Source organism: Dendropsophus ebraccatus, chromosome 3, assembly GCF_027789765.1.
Source record: "Dendropsophus ebraccatus isolate aDenEbr1 chromosome 3, aDenEbr1.pat, whole genome shotgun sequence".
In the NCBI taxonomy this organism is placed as follows: domain Eukaryota; kingdom Metazoa; phylum Chordata; class Amphibia; order Anura; family Hylidae; genus Dendropsophus; species Dendropsophus ebraccatus.
Genome location: NC_091456.1, coordinates 68,337,233 through 68,356,922, shown reverse-complemented (window position 1 = coordinate 68,356,922; position 19,690 = coordinate 68,337,233). Strand labels below are relative to the sequence as shown.

At 44.9% G+C, this 19,690-nt stretch overlaps 1 long non-coding RNA gene across 1 annotated transcript in view; it reads left to right on the top strand.

The window, feature by feature from the left end:
- LOC138785719 (uncharacterized) overlaps positions 1–10,894 on the top strand; it is a 35,082-nt gene extending 24,188 nt beyond the window's left edge. Inside the window, exon 3 of the long non-coding RNA XR_011362150.1 lies at positions 10,844–10,894. This is a non-coding gene — a long non-coding RNA (uncharacterized lncRNA). The remainder of the gene's footprint in view (positions 1–10,843) is intronic.
- Positions 10,895–19,690: the final 8,796 nt, after the last annotated feature.

Below are 19,690 nucleotides of genomic sequence, written 5' to 3'. Positions count from 1 at the left end.
TGGGTGATTGGGTAAGTATAATTCCCAGTTATGTTATTTCACCCTTGGATCACTGGAATGGGAAATCCCTAGTTAGGTTGTCCTTAGCAGGTTGGGGAATATTTAAGTCCATTATGACCGACTTAGTAATATTAAGTTTGTAGTAGCTAACCTTGCTAAAGGTATTCAGTATGGACATTACCACTGGAAGAGATTGAGTTGGTTTGGAAATGGAGATAAAAACATTGTCGGCAAAGAGCCCTAGGCGATGTTCATGTTTGCCTATGGTGATACCATGTAAGTGAGGTGTTAATCGTACATGTTGGGCTAGCAGTTCCATTATTAAGGCAAATATAAGGGGCACCCCTGCCTCATGCCATTAGTGATGTTAAAAGTCGATGACAGGGTGCCAGCTGTAAGTACTTTCGCTGAGGGATAAGTGTATAGGGACTTGATAGACACAATCATTCTGGGAGGGAACCTGAAACTTTGCAGGACAGCTCTGAGATAGCCCCAGTGTACCCTTTTGAACACCTTCTCTGCATCCAAGGAGAGGAGCAGAGAAGGTGATCGGCACATGCACTTGCTATGATATTTAGGAATTGTCTGGTGCCGTCCATGGTTTGGCGGCCTTTGACAAATCCCACTTGATCATTATGAACTACTAAAGGTAATATGTCCACTAATCTGGTTGCCAATAACTTTGCGTATAGTTTGAGATCCGTGTTCAATAAATAGATAGGCCTGAAATTTGAAGGCCTATCTGCAGATTTGCTCAGTTTGGGCAATGTGACTATCACTGCCTCCAGCATTTCTTTAGGCGGCTCTCTCCCTGACGCAAAGTCATTGAACAAACATGTCATGTAAGGTGCAATCAGTGCTCCATGCGTTTTATAAAATTCATTGGAAAGTCCATCAGGACCGGGGGACTTATTAGACTTGAGCGATTTAAATTGGGAACCTACCTCCTGTTCTGTAAACTCAGCCGCTAAAGTCTGCAGGTGGGTATCTGGAATCTTTGGCAGATGAGCAGAGCGAATCAAGGAGGATATAATGTCCGCAGCGGGTCAAAAATGCCTTGTGGGTCGAAAATTGTAGAGCCGTTATCATCTATTATGAATGATGCCTTAGATTTAGCCCCTTTTTGACTAATTTGTTTAGCCAGAAGGGCTCCTGCTTTGTTCCCCTACCAATAGTAAGTCATCTTCAGTCGTCTTATGTAAATTTAGATTATGTAGTTGCGAGTGGATCTCAGAGATCTCAGAAGGACTGTTTGTTTAACCTATGGAGGTCCACTAACTTCAATTGATGATCTAACAATTGTTTTTGTAAGCCTTTCCTATCGTATGAGGTTAGACTGATAAAGTGTCCCCGAATGGTTACCTTAAATGCGCACCAAAGGGTATGATTAGATATTTCGTCTGTGTCATTCAACCGAAAATAATCTTGTATGGCAGATTTGGTTTTAGGGATATGCTGAAGGATGTAATTATTTAATCTCCACAAGGCCGTGGGATGGGTAGAGTATTGCTCTCTGAGATACAGAGTTATGGGGACGTGGTCAGACCATTTTAAAGTCTTAATTGTGGTCTTTTCTACTAATGGTATGACTGATTTGTCTACAAGAAAAAAATCTATGCAAGTATAGACTTTATGGGGGGGGGGGGGGGGGGGATAAGTAAAATCCCTGTCAGTTAGGAGACACACACGCCACACATCGTATAAGCCCAGCTTAGAGACAATAGAAAAGGTTTTGGTTGGTTCCACAAAAGTGGTGCTGGAAGTGAGGTCCATAGATGGCCATAGCTAGCAGTTAAAATCTCCCACAGCCACAAACAGTCCTTGTGCTATGGCCTTAGCTTTTTTCAGAGTAGAGGGTAAGAAGGCACATTGTTTCTTATTGGGGCCATACACAACAACTATAGTGTACTTAACTGCATTAATTGAACAAACTAAAATAATAAATCTGCCTCCCCCCCCGCGTCTATCTTCTGGGACACAAGGGCCAAGGGCTACCGTATCACAGACAGCCAACGCCACTTCTCCTTTGTTCCTTATAGCGGGGGCACGTATAATATGGGGATAGTGCCTATTTTTGAGGCGTATGGTATCCTTATCTAGCAAATGTGTCTCTTGGACACAAAGGATATCAGGAGACGAACATTTGGCCTCATTCCACAACATGGATCTCTTAAAAGGTGAATTAAGCCCTTTGGCATTAATGGACAGAAACTGAATACCCATCTTGGCATATGGACATAGACGCTGTGAGCAGGCAAGCACACGGAAGCAAATATAGGGGTTCCATATACCATAATACCCAATTAAGTCTGAGGTACCTTGGAGTGCAGAGAGTAAAAATATAACAAAAAGAACAAGAAAAAACATACATACAACACAGTAAGTGAGAGATAGTGTACATAGAGTACAGTGGGGAGTAAATCAGTAGGCTTAAGAACATCCAAACATAAACATTAATAACGGCCTATGATCATACAATGGTCCCCAAAGGCACTAAGGCCCCGTTCCCACTGAGGAAAGGTAGCGGAATTCCGTGACGGAATTGTCCGCCGCGGAATGCCGTTAGCCTCCCGCTCATAATGGGAGTCTATGGGAGGCGCGCGCTCCTGCCCTGTCCGCGCTGAAGAATGAACATGTTCATGTTTCCTCAGTGGGAACGGGGCCTAAATGTGTATAACTAGAAAATCGATAAGGTACTAAGTGCAAAACAGATCAGAAGAGCAGTTAGCCCTTAGAAGCAACCGAAGGATGCCGCTTCACATGGTTTTGCGCTTCCTTCGCTCCATAGTAGACCACTCTTCAGGGATTTGGCGCAAAGTATCCGGATTGTCCGGCAATAGGTCCCATTCGGAGCAGAGGCGACGTACTGTCGCAGGCGATGAGGCAATACGTTTGGTGCCTTCATAGAAGATAATCAGCTTGACTGGGAAGCCCCACTTATAGGGATTTCCATTATCCCGCAATATCTTTGTACCAATGTTAAACCCCCTCCGTCTAGCCAAAGTTACTGCTGAGAGGTCAGCAAAAATCACAATGTTGCGAAAGCGCAGGTTAGGTTTGCGACGTTCTGCATCCATAATCTTTTCCTTGACATGAAAGAAATGAATCCTAGCGATCGCATCCCTAGGTATATCAGCCGCCAGTGTTTTGGGCTTGGGTAGTCTAGGCACCCGATGATCAATGGTTAGGTCAAGATTGGAAGCTTGAGGCAATAAATCAGTGAAATAGTCCACTAGGAAATCATGCAGGTCCTCTGTTTTCACTTGTTCTGGGATGTTTCTGAATCTGAGGTTGTTCCTCCTAGAAAGGTCCTCTATATCTGCGATTTTAAACTTCAGTGCTTGTATTTCCTCCTTAGCACTATTAGTAGCATCCACAATGACATTATGTGCAGCAGTAAGCTCCGTCATTTTCCCCTCTATGTGAGTGGTACAGTTCCCTATAGCAGAAATGTCTTTGTGCAAGGCAGGTACAGCAGAACGTATCTCAGCTTGTAGTAAGGTGTGGTGTTCTGCCAGGAGCACCCTCATAAATAGTTCAGTCAGGGGGGCTGCCGACCCAGTGGGCATAGGAGAGGCAGGCAGCTGCTGACATGTTGGTGTGAAGTGCGCCATTTTGTGGCTTAGCTCTGCCCTGTTGTTGGCTTGGGGTGACTAACACCGGGGATGTTTTGTGGGAAGCCGAACCGGAGGAAGCAGATGCTCGCGAGGCGCCTCCAGAGCTCAGAGATGTAGCGGTACCTTGCACGGTGGACAACTCAGTGCTGCTGTGCAGATTCGCGGCACCATCTTGGGTCCCGTCTGCTGCAGGGAAGAAGTAAGTGAGCTTCATAGGGCTTTTCTTAGCCCGTTACTAGCCGCGATTTGCCATCCGGTCACTTGTGTTGATGTCAGGGGTGGTGGGCACCGAGTGCCAAGCAGTGCCGTCGGGTATACCACCGGTTTGTGCCGCTACTGGCCTGTGGTATGAGCGGAGCTGTGCACTAAGCTGATAGCCACGCCCCCAGCCTTTCTGTGTTTTCAATCCACTCCTAGTTTTGGTTGCAAAATACTGAACAAAAATACTGATTGTGAACATAGTCACACAAATATCTAAACAGCATTCTGAGCACCTTGAGGTACTCAGTCAAGCATCAAGCTTGATCTAGCACTATGCTTGACCGAGCATCGAGCTCAACACTAGTTGTGCCGTCTAAAAGCATTGCAAACGAGCACTGATCTCCCTGATTAGAGCTCATTTAGGGCTGTGGAAGGGTGAAGATTGTTACTTTTAAAAGGACCCTTCCACCTTGTGGAGAATGAAAACGGCAAGATTTTAGGATTATTCTATGATGTGGATAGTAAAATGAAAATTAGAAAACATATCACGAAGATTGTCCAAAAATCTGTTTACGATAAAAATGTGATTTAAACTGGGTTTTCAGATGACACAATTCCTTTAAATAATTTGGTATTTCCTGTCTTAGGAAATACAGTGAAAAAATTTTCCAATTTTTCTTGTATTCCCAGCTACTAAAAATGAAGAGGTGTTTTATTTTTTATCATAGGTACACTTCATCTGTGAGAGACAAAATCTATAAACAAAATTCCAAAAAATTACTTTGATTTTTAAATAATTATTTTGCATTTTATTCCATGAAAAAGCCTTTGATAAAATAGAAAAAATGAATTTAATATTTGGTACAGAAACCTTTGTTTTCAATTACAGAGATCAGACGTTTCCTGTAGTTCTTGACCTAGGCTACACACACGGCATCAGGGATTTTGTCCCACTCCTCCATACAGATCTTCTCCAGATGTTACAGGTTTCGGGGCTGTTGCTGAGCAATGTTGAGTATCAGCTTCCTCCAAACATTTTTACTGGGTTCAGATCTGAAGACTGGCTATGCTACTCCAGGACCTTGAATTTCTTCTCATGGAGCCACTCCTTAGTTGACATGGCTGTGTGTTTCGGGTCAATATCATGCTTGAAGGACCCAGCCGCAACCCATTATCAATGCTCTTACTGAGGGAAGGTTGTTGGCCAAAATCTCAGAATACATGGCCCTAGCCATCCTCCATTAAATATGAAACAGTCATGCTTTCCCCTTGCAGAAAAGCACCCCAAAGTATGATATTTTCACCCCCATGCTTCATGGTCGTGTCTGTGTTCTTGGGGTTGTACTCAGCTCTGTGCCTCTGTGCCACGTTGGTCCATGGTTTTCAATCACGCCCCTGATAATGGATTAGCCTGCTGTGCCATCAGGACCTGCTTCAAATCCCACACAGGGCACAAGGAATGTTCCAACATAGTTGAATGTTTCTTTTGTCCTTATAGTACATTTAGGGAAGTCTAATAAAGAAGACAGGCCCCTTTCGATTCCCTCCAAATTCCACAATATTTTTCAGACCTGCACTACATTCTTCTACATACCATATTCTGAAAGCTTTGTAGAATTTATTATGTAAAGAAATTTCCTGATTGTAAGAATGGTGTATAGAAACAATAGGCAGCTATCAGTTTCCTGGCCTTGTATAGTATCATTTGTGTATTAATACAATTGCCTACATTTCTTCTAAGAATGTCATCTAGATAGCGTAGTACTCATAATGGAAAAAGAGAAGGGGGAACCAGAAACACTGTGTGTCTACTGTACATGTAAAACCACGGTTAAAGAATTGTCCCAGGGGTACACATTTTCAGAAAATATGTAGATCAGCTGTTTTCCCACAAATTTAGTGGCATTCTGTACACCTTGTTGACTTAGAGGAGAATTTCGGGCGGGGAACTTTTTGTCAAATTTGCCATTAAATGACGACCATCCACTAAATTTCAACAGTGTGTGAACATAGCCTTTCTGTGTTTTCAATCCACTCCTGGTTTTGGTTGAAAAATACTGAGCAAAAATAGTGTGTGGGAACATAGCCTTGGGAGAAAGGTTTTCTGTGTTATCCCTTCATTAACTCGTTATTTTCTATTTCTTTCACAGCGCTGTCAATATATTATATAAGATATATTATTTCTAACCTGTATTAAGTTTGCCATAAGTTCACCATGACTTGTGTCTTTAGTGGTCCTGCCACTGTGGACTCTTGAAAAACAAATTATTTGTAAAGATATATTTTATTAAAGGAGAAGTCCACAAGGGGGAAGGGGGGAAGGGGGGAGGGGGGGGGGGGGCCCTGCACTTATTACTGTATCAAGGCTTCACTTCCTGGATAACATGGTGATGTCACAACCTGACTTTCAGAGCTGTGCGGGCTGTGGCTGCTGGAGAGGATGATGGCAGAGGGATGCTCAGTGTCCCTCCAGTGCCCTGTGTACCTCAGTGTCCCTCTGCCATCATCCTCTCCAGCAGCCACAGCCCGCACAGCTCTGGGAGTCGGGTCGTGACATCACCATGTTATCCAGGAAGTGAAGCCTTGATGCAGTAGTAAGTGCAGGGCAAAAAGCACTTTATGTGCATTTCCAGTGAAAAGTGTATATTGGTAATTTGTATAACTTTTGGGGAGCTATACAATACTTTAATAAAAAATTTTGCCGGACTTCTCCCTTAACCCCTAGGCGACCCTGGGTGTACCTGTACGTCCTGGGCCGCCTAGGGATGTTCAGAGCGGTGCATTGCAGCGGCCCCGCTCTGAACCGCCGTGGTCCCAGGTGCTGCTCGTAGCCTGGGACCGCGGCTATTAGCGGGCATGGTCTGATCGCCGTGCCCGCTAATTAAGTAATCGGATGCAGCTGTCAACGTTGACAGCTGCATCCGATTACTTACTGCAGCCCATCCCTGCTGTTTAGTGGCGTGGATAGCCCCCAGGGATGTTGTCATGGAGGAGCGATCCACACATCCGGCTCGGGCCGGGGTCTGCGCCATTATGGTGTTGATCCTGGCTTGGCACACAATTGCTTCTGGCTGCAGCAGCCGGAAGCAATTTAGTGCCTATTTCATTGATCTGTGCTATATAACTATACAACATAGATCTCAATGAGAGCTCAGTGTACCTTTACTAGAAGTCCCCAAGGGGGGCTTCTAGTATAAGTGTAAAAGTAAAAAAAAAAGAAAAAAAAGTGTCATTATTGATAAAAAAAAAACCTCCCCTAATAAAAGTTTGAATCACCCCCCTTTCCCCATGTTATACATAAAAATAAATAAACATGTTTGTTATCGCCGCATGCGTAATCGCCCGAACTATTAATTTATCACATTCCTGATCTCGCACGGTAAACGGCCTTTTAAGCACAAGAAGGAAAAAACTAAAAAAAGCAAAAATTTAAATTGGCCTGGTCCTCTAAAGGTTAAGTGGCACATCAACCCTTAGGCGGCCGCGCTCTGAACCGCCGCGGTCCCTAGTGCGGCTCGTAGCCCGGGACCACAGGTATTAGCGGGCACGGTCCGATCGGACCGTGCCCGCTAATACAGTAATCGGATGCAGCTGTCAAAGTTGACAGCTGCATCCGATTACCGAATGCAGCCGTTCCCTGATGTTTAGTGGGGAGGATCTCTCCTCCGGGACGTTGTCCCACATCTTGTCCCACCCGATCCACACATCTTACCCCTTCCGGGGTAAGCGCCGTAATGGCGCTGATCCCGGCTCGGCACTCGATTGCTTCCGGCTGCAGCAGCCGGAAGCAATCAATGTGCCTATCTCATCGATCTGTGCTACATATCTATGCAGCACAGATCTCAATGAGAGATCAGTGCACTTATAAGAAGTCCCTCAGGGGGGCTTCTAGTATAATTGAAAAAGTTAAAATAAAAGTGTCATTATTAGTAAAAAGCCCCCTCCCCTAATAAAAGTCAGAATCACCCCCCTTTTCCCATGTTATAAATAAAAATAATCAAATAAATAAATAAACAAACGTGTTTGCTATCGCCGCGTGCGTAATCGCCCAAACTATTAATTAATCACATTCCTGATCTTGCACCGTAAATGGTGTAAGCGCAAAAAAATCCTAAAGTGCAAAATTGCGCATTTTTGGTCGCATCAAATCCAGAAAAATTGTAATAAAAAGCGATCAAAAAGTTGCATATGCGCAATCAAGGTAGCGATATAAAGTAAACATCATGGCGCAAAAAATGACACCTCACACAGCCCCATAGACCAAAGGATAAAAGCGCTGTAAGCCTGGGAATGGAGTGATTTTTAGGAACATATATTTGTTAACAATGGTTTGAATTTTTTACAGGCCATGAGATACAATGAAAGTTATACGTTACATATCATTGTAATCGTAACGACTTGAGGAACATATATAACAAGTCATTTTTACCCCAGGGCGAATGGCGTAAAAACGAAAAAACCCCAAATAAAAGAAATGCATTTTTTTTCAATTTCACCACACTTTGAATTTTTTTCTTGTTTTGCAGTGCACTTTATGAAAAAATTCAGCCTGTCATTGCAAAGTACAATTAGTGGCGCAAAAAAATAAGGGCTCATGTAGGTTTCTAGGTGAAAAAATGCAAGTGCTATGGCCTTTTAAGCACAAGGAGGGAAAAAAGAAAACGCAAAAATTTAAATTGGCAGGGTCCTCTAAGAGTTAAATAAAAGTCTGAGTGGCCTGATAAAAGTTACCCCTTGCCTATGAATTTGAATATATACACACTGAGATATGTTGTTGGACAAAGGGTTAAGATTTTGCATTAATATCTTGAGAAAAGCATGGAGAAGATGGAAATATTTAGAATTATATTAGCTAGTATGTCCATCATTTAATCCACAGCACAAATTGTGAGAAGCTGAATAAACCCTTGACCCCTCTTAGTTTGCTAGTGCCATATAGCTTTTCTCTGTCTTATACATTTACCATTCATTCTGGAATTTTTATTACATTTATTTACTTTTATGAGTGTTTTCCACATTATACTGTTAGGGGGGAAATGGTGACACTCTGTAAAGTGATTTGTTCATTTGAACTTTAAATATTTTATATGTACCATGTGATCCACCATTTCATTATAAATATCCATGTGAAAAACATTTTAGCTCTTTGTGGAAGGTGACAGTGAACACATAAAGCCAACATTTTATAGTCATCATGGCAGACAAGTCTAATGTGTTTCCATGTCTGGACCAGAATTTCTGGATTAAAACATGTCTGACCATGTCGATATAAAGAATTGAGGTGGAAAAGCAATTATCTATAACCTGAAATTTTTGTAAATTATAGGAACTTTGAGACATGCAGGAAGGACAGTTTGCACTGCAAATGATTGATAGCTCATAATTATTACCGTAAAATATGAATTAGGTTTATCTGATTGGTAAATGGCAGTTTAAAAGTCATTGATATACTGTATTTTCCGGCATATAAGCTGACCCCTAACTTTTAAGAAGGTTTTCAGGGGTTTGTCCTTCATGCCGGAAAATGTTAGCATCTGCCTGACCACAGCAGGGTTTACTAGCTGGAGCCCTGCTGCGGTAAGGCAGGGGTTAACTGAAGTTGAAAAAAAAACAACAATCAACTCACCTGTTCCCTGCAGCCGCATGTCTTCTGTCATGTTCCTAGCAGAGGCAGTGTGATGCACAATGCCTGGACCATAGGTCCCCGAAGCTCTTCCAGCAGCCGAGCGTCTCATTGGAGAAGCTCGGGGACACTCGGCTGTCGGGAGAGCTTCAGGAGAATGACAAAGGCTTCGGGGACTTCCAACACCTCGGCCATTCTCCCGAAGCTCTCCTGGCAGCCTAGCGTCTCCGTGCTTCTCCAATGAGACGCTCGGCTGCCGGGAGAGCGTCAGGGACCTCCGTCACAGGCAGTGTCTCTGCATCACATTGCTTACGCCAGAAACATGAAGGGAGATGCGCGGCTGCCAGGAACAGGTCACAGGTGAGTTGAGTTGTTTTTTTATAGTAGTCGTATAAGACTACCCTGACCTCTGACAACATTTTGCGGGGTTAAAAAGTCATCTTATACACCGGAAAATATGGTATCTCAAATTGTAACCCCAAATTGAAGACATTTTAAGATGGATCTGTTTCACCTATAACCCAAAATACCAGAAAAACCTGGACGAACCAGAATTTTAAGGCAAAATTTGGGGTACCTGCCAAACCAGACTTTTGAAAAGTCTGTAATCTAGAACTTTATAATCTAGAACTGCCCATCAGTGCATTACAGAAAAATCAGTTTACCTAGGCATCTGCACATCATTTGAAGCTGCACACCCCAGGTCCAAAGTGCCATTTTTACCTCTTTGTAAAATGTGTAATAGAAATTTCTCCAAAAATAAACTATTGTATGGCCAGTGACACCCAGATGGATTAAAGGGGTTGAACGCTATCATAAAATTGTATTTATAACAGCAATTGTAAACTATCACAGCAGACATAGAGCTTACTAATGTAGTGTTATCACCAATAGTACTAGCTTCAGCGTGGTTTTGTGTGATTCACCACTGACAGGAAATGGAAAATCGTAGAACTACAAAATGTCTACATTTGTAGTTGTCTTCAACTTCTTCTGATTGTCTTCCACATCTTCTGATAGCATACTGTAGGAGGCTTGGCTGGATGTTGGCTCTAGCCCTTCCCCACGTGACGTCATTATCTCTGACCAGGCCTTCCAGCCTACATCACCATGTCCCTGTCATATACTGTACTCACATACATATGCAATGTTCAAGAACCCATATGCCACTGCTGGTTCTGTGTCGGCACTGAAAGTATACCTTTTATTTGGTTTTCTCCTGTCTTTCACCTGCAAAGGTCACCTAAAACTGTTACTTTTCCTGTCCCCCTCCACCGATCAGAACCCTCTAGGTAGTCTATAAGTAGATGTAGAGTGGGCCATGTAAGTGAGTTCTGTAGTACCAGTTTATTGAGAGAAAACACAAGTTGGTCCCTGCTGAGATTGTATTTATTTTTTCTAGTGTTCCTGCATGCTAGCCATAGTCAGGCTAGTACACCTCGGGTGAGGCTACCAAGGGACTACATGCTAACTGTGCTGAGGGTGCGTTCTCTTCTTCAACCCTTGCAACTTCAACAGGAGCATATGTCAAGACAGCAGTCTGCAAAAGAGCAACTACCCTTCTGTAACTCACCAGGACCCCAGGGTACCCCAACAACTGGCTCATCCTTAAGTGGGGCCTATACTACTAGACGTGTCACTCAGTGCCCTTGACCAACAGCAGCTGAACTTCATAGCTGTGAGCACAGTGTATTCTTCAAGGTTTATCACCACCAACCCCAAATTGGTTAGAGACCTTCCAGCTGAGTACAACACTAGGTTACCACACACACACACACACACACACACACACACTATGGGGGACATTTATCAAGCTTGTGTAAAATGAAACTGGCCCAGTTGCCCCTAGCAACCAATCAGATTCCACCTTTTATTTTTCAAAGAATCTGTGAGGAATGAAAAGTGAAATCTGATAAGTTGCCAGGGGCAACTAAGACAATTCTAATTTACCCCAGCTTAATAAATCTCCCCCTATATCTTTATTGGGATATTTATGGAATCACTCTATATACAGTGTGTATAGCAGCAGGCAGGGAATGTAAGCAGCAGGTGCGGAAATGAAATGTTCTGCAACAGCTTTGGGTGGGGAACTGGAAGGAATCCTGGGGTAACATGTGATTAACAGCTGAGGGAAAACAATGTGTTTCGGGAATTGTGGTACTAAGTTCAGTCATGAAGTATAACCACAAAATACAGAACTAACAGCCCCAAAACAATTGGGGGTAATGGGAATGCTTGTTTATCCAGTTAGTCAATCAGTGGGCATTTCCTTTGTGTCAAGACTTCACCAAGAGTTGATGAGCTGTGGAGATCAGCGAACCATTGAACCCCTTCAAAAATATAAAATTGCAGGGAAACCTCTGACTTTTTGTTATGCCCTGCAACTGCTCTTTGGAAATGCAATGCCTGGGAACGTGTTTCACAAATATTATGCTTTCCTATTGCACAGTTTCTCTAGACTCTTCATCACTACTACATTCTGCAAGAAGCAATGTTTCATTGATTAAAAATATGATCAACACAGATCTTAGTTCCTCATGATCTCATACTAATCACTGCTCCATTGTAGTATATGTACTATTGGGTGTGTGCACAGTTACATGCCTGAGATTATGACTCTAACACATTCAACGCCAAACATAGTAAGTCTGTTCTAAAAGTTAATGCAAAAGAACACTGCAGAGACACCATCACATGTCTCGACGTCAGTGAACTAGCCAGACCTTCCCTCCGGGAAGGAACAACCAAGCCAAAGCGTTCTCCAGTCAAGGAAACCACCTCAGCAAGGTATCCATCCACAGACAGCTGTTTCGGGGTTTTTGCCCCTCATCAGTGTGGAGTAGGTTTCCCAGGGGGCAATGTTCTAGAATACACTGACGTTGAGACACGTGATGGTGTCTCTGCGGTGTTTTGGTTGATCTCCCTGAGGTCAACCAGCGTCCTTTTGTTCTAAAAGGTAACGCTTGATCATACAGCAGTCATTTGTCATATTGAAAGGGCAAATGCCACGTGCCTTTACCTACTCATTATTACCAATAGTTCTCAGTTTTGGCCCTTCAACGCATCATCTTTTCTTAATGTATAGTGCCATCTGCAAAATATAAAAAAATGCTATATGCCTGGATAGCTCTTTCAAAGTAAAATTGAAAACAAGCCATAGTGCATAGTTATGTTAACAGTATGAAATGATATTAATTGATACAGCAACAGTGCAATCTGCATTGTATACATGATACATGAATCCATGATACATCTTCAGCAGGGGAGTGATTAAATGAACACGCCGTTCCATCATTTCCCTAGGGATTTGATTAAATGCCTGGAATGAAAGACACCCGGCTCTATGTTTGGTGGAGGAGGCAGACGGGAAGCAAAGCGGCACACCTCCAGGCAGGCATATGGCGTTGGGGTGGACGAGGAGCAGAGCAGACAGGCCGGGGGAGCAGGAGCATGTCGCAGGGTGGGGTGGACGGGACCGGAGGCGGATAGGGAGCAGAGTGGCAACCTCCTGGCAGGCATATGGTGGCGGAGCGGACAGGGAGGAGAGCAGACAGGCTGGGGGGGGGGGGGGGGCGAAGCAAAGAGGCGATACAATAAGCAAATTCTATGTTGCAGGGCGAAATGATAGAATTCATGACAGAATGGTGTGGTCATTTCAACATTTCCAGGGATTTGATCAAATCCCTAAATGTATCATTTCACTGCAACATATACACAGCACAGTCACTGTAGAGACGAATCTAACCAATAATCCCCTTTACAGTACCTGTAAAGTTGTACATTCTAGTATATTATCAAAGCTCTGCAGCCCATATATCCAGAGACTCACGGGTGATGTCTTCTCTGATTCTACCAAGATACTAGGGTCCTTAAAAGACTTTAGAACCCACACAAGATCCTCCAAATAGCATAGCGCAGGTATATATATGTTAAGGCAAGGTAGTCAGTGGCAAGCCTTGTATTGCTGGCTGCCAATGGATATGACTCCCAAGCCAGATAATGGTAAAAAATGCCAAAGCAAATTTATTTTAAAAGATAGCAACGCGTTTTGGCACTCTAGTCCATCAGTGCCTTTATCAAGCCTAACCCTAAGGAAAGGCACTGATGGACTAGAGTGCCGAAACGCATCATCGGGCCTCAGCGTCGGAATGACGCTGATCCCGGCTCTGCAATAGATTGCTGTGGCCTGCAGCAGGCCATAGCAATCTATCACCGATCTGATCAATCATTGCTGTGTATATAGACAGCATTGATCTCTATGAGAGATCACTGCTGTGTATATATAAGTCGCCCAGGGGGACTTCTAATTAAAGTAAAAATAAAAGTAAAAATGTTTTTTTATTAATAAAAAATCCCCTCCCCTAATAAAAGTCCAAATCAGCCCCCTTTTCCCATTTTATAAATATAAATAAATAAACATACTTAGCATCGCCGTGCATGTAATCACCCAAACTATTAATTAATCACATTACTGATCTCGCACGGTAAGCGGCGTAAGCGCAAAAAAAATCAAAAGGGCAAAATTGCGTATTTTTGGTCGCATCAAATCCAGAAAAAATGTAATAAAAAGTGATCAAAAAGCCCCATAGACCAAAGGATAAAAGCGCTTTAAGCATGGGAATAGAGCGATTTTAAGGAACATGTATTTGTTAACAATGGTTTGAATTTTTTACAAGCCATCAGATAATATAAAAGTTATGTTACATATTGTTGTAATCGTAACGACTTGAGGAACATGCATAATAAGTCAGTGTCAGGGAGTCCTGGGGTCCGGGAAGATGGAAGTCCCTTGTCTAGACCCGCAACCCCTGTCCCTACCTGCTTGCCCCCCTAGGCTAACCCCTAGGGCAGCAACTGGGCGACAGTCCCTAACTTACCTAGGGATACGGAGAGGTAGACAGTACACATAGACAGTATACACAAATGCAGTGTCCCAGAACATGCAGACTACTACTCCTATTATGGCTATTTCTCTTGCTGTGTCAATGCCTGTTCTGGTAAGTGTTTGCACTGCAACTGCTGCTGGTTTTCCCCTAGTATTCTCTGGTAATGTGCATTTTCATGTGTATTGTCATGTATTCCTGTGTATTATTACAGTGTACAGTGGTATGCAAGGCTGTTGATCACGTGACCTGTAACCATGGTTCCTCCAATGGCCGACTAGCTCTGGCCAGGACCATGTGACCTCCCACTTCCTCCTAACAAGTTAGTCTTCCCCCTGCTTCCAAGCAAGGAGGATGTGTGTCGTCCCTCTCCTGCCTCAGAGGAGTTGGGCTTCTTCTCTGCAGCCTCTTCGCCATAAGAAGAGTGACTGATTCTGCTGCTGTATTCAAGTCTTCGGCTGTATCTGCCTGCTCAAGTGACCGGATTCTTCTCTCTCACCTGGGTGTCATTCCGTTATCTCTCCTCATCGCTGCAAGGATTCACAGCAAGTATTATTCTCAAGCTAATCCACCCAGCAACGCTATTTCTCTCATACTCCTACTCCCATCATCCGGCACGTATTCTCACAGCCTATGCAGCACCACTCCTGCTTTATTTGTCAAAGCCTGCTATATACCCGGTTGCATCCGGACAGAACGGTTGCTACTAGTTACCTTATCTATAATAAAACCGCTGTTACTGAACCCTGGCATTGGTGTCCACTAACTGGTGCCCCGACTAAGTGCAGCGAAGAATCGCATGCCCATCATCACCCGCAGATTCCTCAGACCGGCCCTACAGCTGTGCTGCCCTCAGGCCTATACCGTGACAAGTATAACCCCTGCAGCTGCCCCGGTCATTGCCCGCTCATAACACCAGCACTGCGGAAGTGGCCCCCAGGGGCCAGGGCATCGCATTTGGCGTCACGAACAGGATACACACGCCACGCGGTGTACCAGATCTACAGTTTAATATCGTCTCCAGAGACTGTGCTAAAATTGCCATGGGAGTTCTGATAACTGAGTCGCTGCACGGCTGGGACTGTACACAAAATGGCCGCTTCTTGCTGTTATTTCTACCTGCGCCATCCCCCAGTGACGAGGGGGTTAACTGCCATGCGGCCGAGAAGCGGGGATTGCTTGGCGCCATTGATAATGACTGTGTCTCTCCTGATTGGCCGGCCGCTTCCACTGACGTCATTGTTGCTGGGCAGACTTTGGAGCCTGATCCTCCAGCCTGGCGCTCCTCCCCTTCCTGCTACAAGTTCCGGCCAGTGGAACGCAAGATGGCGGCCTATGAAGAGCACCTGCCTGCAGCCCCAGCGCTTGTGATGCCTACACTGCCTGAGAGTCTGCCTCTGCTCAATCCTGCGTGCCTGCTAATGCCGCCACCCTCCGACAGCGATATCAGTTGGGGCTCTACACCAGTCTCCAACGGTCCGGAGGAAGAGCCTGTCTCCATCGCCAGCGTCTCACCGGGATCTCGTTGCTCCAGCACTCCCGAGGTTGCCTTCTCCACAGGAGGATCGACCTCGCCAGAAAACGATGGATCCGTGAGTACCGGGGTTCCGGGCGCCCCTCTTCCTGCCTCTAGCCAGGGGGATAACTTTAAGGCCACCTGCTACGCCAGTCCCTGGAGGCTCCCCGGGCCCGAGTCACCATCCCTGCCTCAGTGGGTGTTTGGGGACGACCCGGTTATCAAGAAGTTGGCGGATGAGATCAAGCAGGCCCTAACCTTGCTACCTCCGGTGGCTAAAGCCCCCCTCACCATGGCTACTACGGTGACTTCCCCTACCACTGCCGTGGCTAAAGCTGCGACCACCACCGCTACCTACCATGTGGCCCCTACTGTCTCTCCTGTGACCACAGTAGCCCCTACTGTCTCTCCTGTGACCACCGTGACCCCTAGCCTCGTGGTCACCACCGCAGCAGATGAGGCTCCTGCTCCGGCTTCCTCCCGGTATTACCCTTGGGAGAAGAAGAGGGGTGCCACTTGGGGCCCTCCAGGACACCTCTATTAGGTGTTCTCTTCAAGGGCTGAGTTCTATGACTGTGTTTTTTTTTTGTGTGCTGTTTAACCATTCCAGTTCATGCAACGTTCAAGGTTCGTGCCTGGTCCTCCTGACCAAGTTCCCTGTACTAACCAGCCATGAGCTGATGGACACTTACCATAACAAAAGGTTCTCTAGTGCCTGTCCCAGAGCCTTTTACATGGACGATGTCTAATTGCCTAAAAGAGACTCTACCTAACAGAGACACTTAACCCATTCCTTCCTAATGCACTTTCCTGTGATTGTGTGTTCCACACAGGGTATTATTGCACTTATTTCATTATTGCACTTATTTCATTATTGCACTTTTTCTACTATTGCATTCCAGTGTTATCAAAGTCTTTGTATTTCCTCCTCTGAGTAAGCACAAGGTTACATAGATTGCCTCAGAGTAGAGTGCCTCTTTTGTAAAACAGTATATTTTCCAGTGTCTAAGTCAGATAGCTCCTCCTCTGAGTGAGAGAAGTCAGTTTACATATACCTCAGAGAAAGTCCAGTTTATGTAGGAGTGTATTTTCTCATCCAGTCTCATTATTGTGTATTATTATCATATCTATAGCTGGAAAGATTTAGTTGAGCCAGTTCGTATGCAGATTTTTTCTCAGATTTTCATTCAGATTTCTCTCAGGTTTCATTCAGATTCATGTGAGCCAGTTCTCCTCAAGACCTCGCAGTATTTGTTGTCCTTTGTGTTTCCCTTCCTTTTGTTTCCAGTATTTGTTTACCTCTGTCTTGTCCCAACGCAGTAGTTATCACACATAGTCTTACCTAATATTCACACTGGTCCATACATATTGCACCTTGGATACCCTTTCGTGTGTTTGGCCTATTGAGTAATTGTGTTGTATGATTGACCGGTATGTAAGGGGCCCCCATGTATGTTTGCTTTTATTATTTTGTTCTTTTCTCTTCCAGGTATCCAAGACACTACTCAGACACGCCAAGATAGTACACAGGTCTTCACGTTCTCCTCCAGTAGGGTAACACATTTAACAGAAAACCTACTGTCTAACTGGCTGGAATATGGAGGGTCACCCGCCAGCAGTTAAGTTGTCCTGGCTTACACGTCAGATGGTTCACGCACTAGCTACCTGGTCGCCAGAGTACGTTAGGCACCCCTAGGTGAAGTCCTGCCACTAGGGTTTCTCATCCTCTCTCTCTTCTCACATGTGCCTTGGGCGTGGGAAACACACACCTCATCACACTCACTCTCATCATTCATTCCTGCTGTTTGATTGTCCAGTCTATTCATGTTTGCTGCCTTCTAGATTCGCCGAGGTCGGCTCAAATTTGCTAGGGAGGTATGCAGTGTCCCAGAACATGCAGACTACTACTCCTATTATGGCTATTTCTCTTGCTGTGTCAATGCCTGTTCTGGTAAGTGTTTGCACTGCAACTGCTGCTGGTTTTCCCCTAGTATTCTCTGGTAATGTGCATTTTCATGTGTATTGTCATGTATTCCTGTGTATTATTACAGTGTACAGTGGTATGCAAGGCTGTTGATCACGTGACCTGTAACCATGGTTCCTCCAATGGCCGACTAGCTCTGGCCAGGAGCAACCATGTGACCTCCCACTTCCTCCTAACAAGTTAGTCTTCCCCCTGCTTCCAAGCAAGGAGGATGTGTGTCGTCCCTCTCCTGCCTCAGAGGAGTTGGGCTTCTTCTCTGCAGCCTCTTCGCCATAAGAAGAGTGACTGATTCTGCTGCTGTATTCAAGTCTTCGGCTGTATCTGCCTGCTCAAGTGACCGGATTCTTCTCTCTCATCTGGGTGTCATTCCGTTATCTCTCCTCATCGCTGCAAGGATTCACAGCAAGTATTATTCTCAAGCTAATCCACCCAGCAACGCTATTTCTCTCATACTCCTACTCCCATCATCCGACACGTATTCTCACAGCCTATGCAGCACCACTCCTGCTTTATTTGTCAAAGCCTGCTATATACCCGGTTGCATCCGGACAGAACGGTTGCTACTAGTTACCTTATCTATAATAAAACCGCTGTTACTGAACCCTGGCATTGGTGTCCACTAACTGGTGCCCCGACTAAGTGCAGCAAAGAATCGCATGCCCATCATCACCCGCAGATTCCTCAGACCGGCCCTACAGCTGTGCTGCCCTCAGGCCTATACCGTGACAAGTATAACCCCTGCAGCTGCCCCGGTCATTGCCCGCTCATAACACCAGCACTGCGGAAGTGGCCCCCAGGGGCCAGGGCATCGCACAAACAGGTCAGGCAGTCCGAGTCAGCAACAGGAGGTCACGTCAAAATCCGAATCAGCAAACAAGGGGTAAACAGAGTCCGGTCCTAGGTCAAACACGAGAGGTAACGCAGTACAGAGGATGAGGCAAAAGCGAAGTCCAAGTGTCAAAATATCTAGCAGAACAATAAGATACGCTGGTGTAGCTGGAGACCAAACATACACTGGCAACTACAAGGTGTAAATCACCAGCTTAAATGCTACCAGAGCTCCCGCCCCAGCCCCTGATAGGAGCAAGGAGTCTGACAGCAGCATAAGACACCAATAGCAGCCAGGGAGCCCTCCCCTGTACTCAGACAGGAGCAACCCTCAGGAGAATGCAACACCTAAAGGCTTAACCCCACGAGCACCAGAGAGGAGTAAGGAGAAGCATGAAGCCGGGTGTCGGCTCCCTGGCAGCAGAGCAAGAAGTGTGAAAATAAACATAAATAAACATACTTAGCATCACCGTGCATGTAATCACCCGAACTATTAATTAATCACATTACTGATCTCGCACGGTAAGCGGCGTAAGTGCAAAAAAAATCAAAAGGGCAAAATTGCGTATTTTTGGTCGCATCAAATCCAGAAAAAATGTAATAAAAAGTGATCAAAAAGCCCCATAGACCAAAAGATAAAAGCGCTATAAGCATGGGAATAGAGCGATTTTAAGGAACATGTATTTGTTAACAATGGTTTGAATTTTTTACAGGCCATCAGATAATATAAAAGTTATGTTACATATTGTTGTAATCGTAACGACTTGAGGAACATGCATAACAAGTCAGTGTCGGGGAGTCCTGGGGTCCGGGAAGAATGCAACACCTGAAGGCTTAACCCCACGAGCACCAGAGAGGAGTCAGGAGAAGCATGAAGCCGGGTGTCCCTGGCAGCAGAGCAAGAAGTGTGAACAGGTCAGAGAGAAATCGGGCGTCGGCTGATTCTTCCAGCCGAGTTCAAACACAGACTGAACTCTAACAGTCAGTTTTACTATAGGGCGAACGGCGTAAATGCAAAACTCCCCAAAATCAAAACAA